Here is a 7,660-nt window from a genome sequence, read left to right as displayed (position 1 = left end):
AGAGTAAACATATATATTTATGATCCTCATGTACTGTTGATAGTGGTATAGGGCAATAAAACTCCCAACCTTCAGTGTAAGTTCGTGTTCTGTAAAATCAAAGAATGAATTTTAGGAATGATAGAGGTAAAGAACAGAATATATGTATTGAGAGAAAGAAAGCTTCTGTCTGAGAGAGAGACAGAAAGGGTCCTGAGCACTCTGTTTTTTCCAGGAACTTTTATGGAGTAAAGTCATAGGTTAGGTGGGTCAAAGGTGGGGAAAAATGGGAATTTGCAAAGTGGACATAAGGTGGGACAGAACTGTGGTCAACCAATCGGATTAATTGCTCAGGTAAAATTGATTAAATTAGGAGCAAATGGGGGAGCAAGTCATGTAGTAAGCGGGCATGCTTAACAGCAGGGACTTCCTGTAGGGGGCGGGATGCTGCCTCCTGACTTCCTCAGGGTAATAGAGAAGTATTTGGACTGTGGATCTTTAGGATGTGGTTATATTTGCTTTGCCTTTTGTCTTGAGATTTGGCCCAGAGTAGGAGGCAATTGTCTCTTCCAAGGCTGCAAGGTATGGGAACTTCTGCTCTGGCTCCTTTGAGGGAGCCCTGTCTGACTATTTATAATGTTTTTAACTAACTCAGCTGATCCGGCCTGCAGATCAACAAGTCCAGAACTCCTAGAGGGGAAACGGGGATTAAATAAAAGACATAGGGGAGACAAAAGAGATGAAGGCAAGTTGATGTAATCCAATCAAGCCTCCGGTTTATTCAGAAAATGATCACACCTTTTATAGGCTAAGGGCGGGAGCTGGGACAGGAAGAGGTTAAACAGATGAATACAACAGGGTCACTGTCACATCCGGATACGTGACGTAAGCAGGAGAGGATTATGGTTAATGTAGGCAGACGCAGTGCCCATAGGAGGCATGGAGGCAGCAATGCCTGTCACTCGGCTCCCTACATCTCCTCCCATTTTGTATTATTTAATTAAGAGTATGGCAGGCCCTGTGAGGACAGCGTCTGTCTTAGGTCAAGGACCTCATTGCATGAACCCAACCAGGCCTTACCCGTCATGGACTTACAGAACAGCAGTTGGTCCTGTGCCTGTCTTAGGTGGCTGTTGGAATTAACATGCATGTCCTAGCTGCCCGTCTCTGACTGCCTGTCCATTGCTCCAGGGCAGTTAGGCCGCATCATCATATGGGCCACTCGTGGGAATTCCTTCCTGGTAGGTTTGTTGATCTGCCATCTCCAGCTGATGATAGTGTCCCTGAATGGGCTTTGCCATAAATGCGTCTATCCGGTTATTAATGAACATCACAATCCTCTGAAAAAATACAAGGACTCACAGAAATGAGAAACAATAGGTCAGCTAGGGGACCCAAAAGGGGCATTAGGTAAGGGAAAAACTCCCCCCTCCCCAAATCAAGGAGAAGGGGTTGACAGCCATTTGTTGGTGTCTCTGTATGAAGTCATTCTCCTATGTCTTGGAGCATGCCTTGCATAACACTGGATGCAGTCTATTTGACTGGTGTATGTTCCTCCAGACCGAGAAGAGCCTCTTCCGCAGTCATGAGGTTCTGTGCATGGCTGTCAGTAATTGTAGTCTGTTTGGCAGGGGTCGAAATTCACCATGGGTGTGGTGTGGCTCAAGAAGGCTGACTAAGCAGCATAAGGCTCCAGGGAGATGTGTCACCTGTAAGAGAACACAGGGGATTGTGCCTCAGGAAATAACATTATTCCTGGGTGTTACATAGGGTCTTTAAAGAACTGTCTACTTGCTTTACAAGGTGTTCAGGTAGCCATCTAGCTTCTCTATCTTGTTGAGAGTAAACACACACTGAACCTCGTCCCCAGATAAGGACCGGGTCAGGGCCATTCCACACATTCGTTAGTGGGTCTCTCCATAAAACAGATGCAAACCGTGTTTGAGTCTGAGTATGCCAAAACCGAGATGCTGTGGAGCAGCTTGAAGCATCCAGGGTCAGAAAATTTAAAATAAAAAGAGCACGTGAAAGGACATTTCTAGGGGACCCCTGGGTGGGGTACCATGTCTCCCTTTTTATTTTATCTATGGTGAATGTAAGGGAACAATTCACACGTTCAACAATGCCTTGTCCCTGAGGATTATAAGGTATACCTGTGATGTGGAGGATATTAAGGCTCTTACAAAATTGAGCAAAGGAGGTACTGGTATAGCCAGGGCCATTATCGGTCTTAAGCTGTTGAGGACATCCCAGAACTGAGAAGGCTGACAGCATATGGGCTATAATGTGTTTAGCAGCTTCTCCAGTCTGGAGAGTGGCAAAAATGAAGCCACTATATGTGTCAATAATGACATGTACATATTTTAGATTGCCAAACTCATTGAAATGGGTAACATCCATTTGCCATAAGGCGTTAGGAATTAAACCTCTAGGGTTGACTCCTAGGTGTTGAACAGGTAAGTGGATAGCACAAGATGGGCAATTTTTTACAATTTGTCTGGCTTGCTCACGGGTAATTCTGTAGAGGAGGCGGAGGGTGTGAGCATTGAGATGGTGTAGCTGATGGGCTTGTTGGGCCTCAGACACCTTGGAGTCCTGAGCCATAAAAACCTGTACTCGTACAGCAACATCAGCCAAATGATTTCCTTGGGCAAGAGGCCCTGGGAGGTTGGAATGAGCTCACAGATGACCGATAAAGAACTTATGACGGCGAAGCTGTATGAAGCATTGTAATTGTTTGAACAGATTTGCAGCTGGGGAAGCATGACATATGGTAGCAACAGTCTCTAATAATGGAACAGACTGAGCAAGGTAAGCACTGTCAGTATATAAATTAAATGGTTGGTCAGAGTAAGCAGCAAAGGCTGCAAGAATAGCTTCTAACTCTGCTAATTGTGCAGAGGAAGTGTCTGCCTGGAGGGTAGAAACATTATCTTGGGATACATAAGCAGCCCTTCTGGAGGATGAGCCATCAGTGAATAACACCAGGGCACCTGGAAGGGGTTGCGAAGCTGTGACTTTAGGGAATATAAATGGGTGACGATTAGCAAAGTCAACTAGCTTATTTGGAGGGTAATGATTGTCAATAGTCCCTGAAAAGGAAGCTAAGGCAATAGGCCACACTTCCGTACTCTGAAGTAGTCAATCTATTTGGTCTTTTGTAAAAGGTTGAATGATAATGTCTGGTTCTTTGCCAAAGTAACATTTTCCTTGCTTTCTACCCTGAATTATTAGGTCTGAGACAGCTTAGAAATAAGGCAGAAGTGTTCTTTTTGGAGAGACTGATAAATGGACCCACATGAGGGGAGCTTGTTGCCAGAACACTGCTGTGGGGCAAAGCTTTGTATTAAAAATGAGAAACTGTAAAGGCTCATTGTAGTCCATAAAGGAAACAGTTTGTTGAGCAATAGCCTCTTCTACTTTACTGAGTGCTCTCCTGGCATCAGGTGTAAGCTCTCGGGGGGGGGGGGGGAGTTGGATCTATGTTTTCCCGAAGCAGTGCATAAAGGGGCTGTAAATCATGTTTAGTTAGTTTTAAAAATGGTATGAGCCAATTAATGTCTCCCAATAGTTTTTGGAAGTCATGAAGTGTTCTGAGGCCATCAAGCCTCAGTTGGGGCCTTGAAGCGAGTATTAGAGTGCCACATAATTGAAAACCCAAGTGTGTATATGGATCAGTAAGCTGTACTTTATCAGGGGCTATTTGAAGTCCAGCCTCTTGTAAGGCAACCTGTAAGTCCTGGTAGCACCTTAGGGTTTGGCTTTGATCATCTCCTGCCAAGAGGATATCGTCCATATAATGAATAATATAGATATGTGGCCAATGATCTCTGACTGGCTGTATTGCAGTGGCTACAAAAGACTGGCATAGTGTGGGGGAATTAGCCATACCTTGTGGCAAAACTCGCCATTGAAATCTCTGCATAGGGGCTTTAAAATTAATTGATGGGAGACTGAAGGCAAAATGCTTTTGGTCCTTTGGATGTAAAGGAATAGAGAAAAAGCAATCTTTAAGATCTATGACAATTTTAAAAAATCCCAAGGGAATGGCACTGGGTGAGGGGAGGCCAGGCTGTAGGGGCCCCATTAAGACCATTGTCTTATTTATCGCCCTAAGGTCTTGTAGCAGCCTCCATTTCCCTGACCTTTTCCAGATAACAAAGATAAGTGTGTTCCAAGGGGAATTACTAGGAACAATGTGGCCTGAATCTAACTGGTCCTGCACTAGCTGCTGTGCAGCTGCAAGCTTTTCAGAGGTAAGGGGCCACTGATTGACCCATACCAGCTCTTTTGATAGCCATGTAATTTGTTTAGCATGGATCGCAGGAGCGTCAATGGCCCCTAAGAAAAATGGCCTAATGCAACTTTAGCATTGTTAGGGATGGGAATGATGGGATCAGTAATGCCCATGTTATTTTTTCCTAAGCCCTGTTTTGGCAGGTACCCCTTATTAAGCATTTGCGTTGTGACAACATTATTAGGGCTTCCCATAATTAATCCCATTTGGGAGAGTAGGTCTCTTCCCCATAAATTAAGGCGCAGACTATCTATGACATAAGGTTGTAAGTGTCCCTGATTACCTTCTTGGTCTCTCCAAACCAGTTGTTTGGAACTGCATTGTGGATTTTTTGAGTGTCCAATCCCTTGGAGGTGTGTTAAGGTTGTTTCTAAAGGCCAGGCAGTAGGCCACTCCTCCTTTTTGATAATGGAAACATCTGTGCCTGTATCAATGAGACCTGAGAAACTTTTTCCATCTAAAGATAGAGTCATGAGGGGCTTTTGTTTGGAGATACGTTGGGCCCAATATACATCTGAAGCTCCAGGAAAGGAGTTCCCCCTATAGGGAGTTACAGATTTGTTAGATGTTTGAGCCAACAGCAATAGCAGCAATTGAGCAAGGCGTTGCCCTGTCCTAACTGGTATGACACCGACAAGGGGAGAAACCATGACTTTTATTTCTCCTGTGTAATCACTATCTACTATCCCGGGCAGAACTTGTAATCCTTTAAGCGTAGTGCTACTACGTCCAATAATAAGTCCAAAAGTCCCGGGGGGAGGGGGCCCATAGATTCCTGAGGGTATGATCTGAACACCCATGTCAGGGGTTAATACTGTGCTGGAGGTGGAAAAGAGGTCCAACCCCGCACTCCCTGGGGTTGCCCTGAAGAGGTCTGAAATGGATGGTTTTTTGCTGGGACAAACTTTGGAGCGCCATGAGTTTGTCTGGAATTGGGGGCCTGGGGCCAGCCCCATAACCCATTTCCCTGCGGGGAAAGAGGGTTACTGTGAAAATCTCTTTTGGATTTGCACTCATTAGCCCAGTGGTCTCCTCGCTTACATCTAGGACATAGCCCTGGTTTTTTTGTAGAGGACTGATTTTGATTTTTTCTTTTGCACTCACGAGCTGTGTGGCCACTTTGGCCACATTTGAAACAAACGGCATCTTTTTTAGGACAAGAAAGGGGTTGTGTAACTATGCAACCTTGTTGTGTTGCAGCCATGGCTAGGCCTTGATAAACTGGCCCAATATCTGTACATAAGCGTATGTAACCTGAGAGGTCCTCTTTTTTGCGATGTGGTCGAATTGCAGCCTGACAATCTGAGGTTGCATTTTCATAAGCCAATTGTTTAAGCAGGGCAGAGTTTGTTTCTGTGGAGCTGAAAAGACGCTCTGCCGCCTGTAAGAGGCGATCGACAAAGTCCAAAAAGGGCTCCTCAGGCTTTTGTTTTATTTGGGTGAGAGATAAGGTAGGCTCGCCTCCTGAGGGGAGCCGTTTCCATGCTCTAATGGCTGCCATATTAATCTGGGCAAAGAGGCCCGAATCGAACTGCATTTGGGTCTCTTCTGTGGCAAAATCTCCTGTTCCTGTAAGCATCACGAGGGTCCAGGGGTTTGGCCGTGTGGCGTCTCTGGCAATGTCCTCGCATTGATCAAAAAATTCAGATCTCCATAATAGATAATTGCCTCCGGAGAGGGTGGCTTTTGTTAAGTCTTTCCACTCATTAGGAATAATGCAACCCTGAGTCAAAGAATCTAGAACTGCAATGGTGTAGGCGGCAGTCAGGCCATATTGAGAGACTGCGGCCTTTAACTCTTTTAAGGCTGCCATGGTGAGAGGTGTGTGAATCCTAACAGCTTGTGGTTCAGTGCCCTCTTCAACATCCCGTGGGGGAGTAAAGGCTTCTGTGATTGGGAAAGCCATTTTAGGCTGGCTGCCAGAGGCAGGCACCATTTTAAGCGCACTACAAGGCGTGCTGGAGGCAGGCTCCATCTCAGGGACACTATAAAACTGTGTAGCTTGGAGGGCCTGCAATTGAATTGAAAGATTTTGGCATTCTTTTTCTAGCTGTATCTGTTTTAAAAGATCTGTTTTTCTTTGCTCTAATTCCACTAATGTGCTAGAAGGTTGAGAGCAGATGCTGAGTGCATCATCATACTCAGGGGACGGCCGAATAGCGACCGGTGCTGCAACAGGGTTAGGGTGATATGTAGAGGCTTGTTGTGTTGGTTGTTCCCAGTTGACCTCCTGAGAATCAGAAAGGCTGGGGTCTAAAGGCTTATATAAATCCCCAATTGGCCATGGAGGCACAGGGAGTGGCGGGCTGCCATCTTGGGACCTGCTGATCATGTCAACAGGTGGAAGTGGTGGCAGATCACCATGTACGAGGACCTCTAACAGGCCATCATTCTCTGCATCTGAGAAATCAGAGGCTTCAGATTTTTCTGAGGATGGTTTTGAGGTAGATTTAACAGAGTCGCGCAGGGCAGCCTCACCTAGTGTAACTGTCTCCTCAACCTGAGGGTCTGCATGCCTCTGGGCAAGCAGCTCAGAGATTAAATTCCAATATATAAAGGTGGTCACAGGAACCTTTTCTGGACTGAAAACTCTATAATAATCTTTTAAAGCATCTCTTACTCTATTCCACCTCTTGGTATCTATAGAACCCTCTAGGGGGAACCAAGGGCAAACCTTATGAATAAATTGAAAATACTGCAATAATTCTTTTGTTCCAACCCTTACCCCTCTTGTCTTTAATGCCTTTATAAGACCTCCCACGAACACTTCGTGTTCGCTCAATACTTGACCCATGTCCGGGAAGGGAAATGGGGTTGCCGTTCACTCACTGTGACTTGGGCAGGACGTTGGGTAGTCGTCTGCACAGGTCTCGGTACTTAATTTAATGTCCTGTTGTTTTAAGCTTTAATCCTTGATTCAGTTTACTCACTCCTCGGCCGAGGTCTCTGGTTCAATTTGCTTTCACTTTCGTTTAAGCCGGCTGTCTCTCGAACGGCTCCCTCGTTAACTCCTCTGTGCCAGGAGCTCCCACGCTGGGCGCCACTTGATCCGGCCTGCAGATCAACAAGTCCAGAACTCCTGGAAGGGAAACAGGGATTAAATAAAAGACATAGGGGAGACAAAAGAGATGAAGGCAAGTTGATGTAATCCAATCAAGCCTCCGGTTTATTCAGAAAATGATCACACCTTTTATAGGCTAAGGGCAGAAGCTGGGAAAGGAAGAGGTTAAACAGATGAATACAACAGGGTCACTGTCACATCTGGATACGTGATGTAAGCAGGAGAGGATTATGGTTAATGTAGGCAGACGCAGTGCCCATAGGAGGCATGGAGGCAGCAATGCCTGTCACTCGGCTCCCTACACTCAGCTGCCTGTAACATTC

The 7,660-nt window shown here is 45.6% G+C and overlaps 1 long non-coding RNA gene across 1 annotated transcript; it reads right to left on the bottom strand.

The window, feature by feature from the left end:
• Window positions 1-719: 719 nt before the first annotated feature.
• Window positions 720-7,351, bottom strand: LOC134476338 (uncharacterized). The gene is made up of 2 exons (XR_010047879.1): window positions 7,106-7,351; window positions 720-1,688 (listed from the first exon to the last, which is right to left on the bottom strand). It is a non-coding gene; the product is annotated as an uncharacterized LOC134476338 (long non-coding RNA).
• Window positions 7,352-7,660: the final 309 nt, after the last annotated feature.

Source organism: Cavia porcellus, unplaced genomic scaffold (assembly GCF_034190915.1).
Source record: "Cavia porcellus strain 051 isolate PalLab524CR breed Dunkin Hartley unplaced genomic scaffold, mCavPor4.1 scaffold_6, whole genome shotgun sequence".
NCBI lineage: Eukaryota > Metazoa > Chordata > Mammalia > Rodentia > Caviidae > Cavia > Cavia porcellus.
This window is presented reverse-complemented; position numbering and strand designations above follow the sequence as displayed.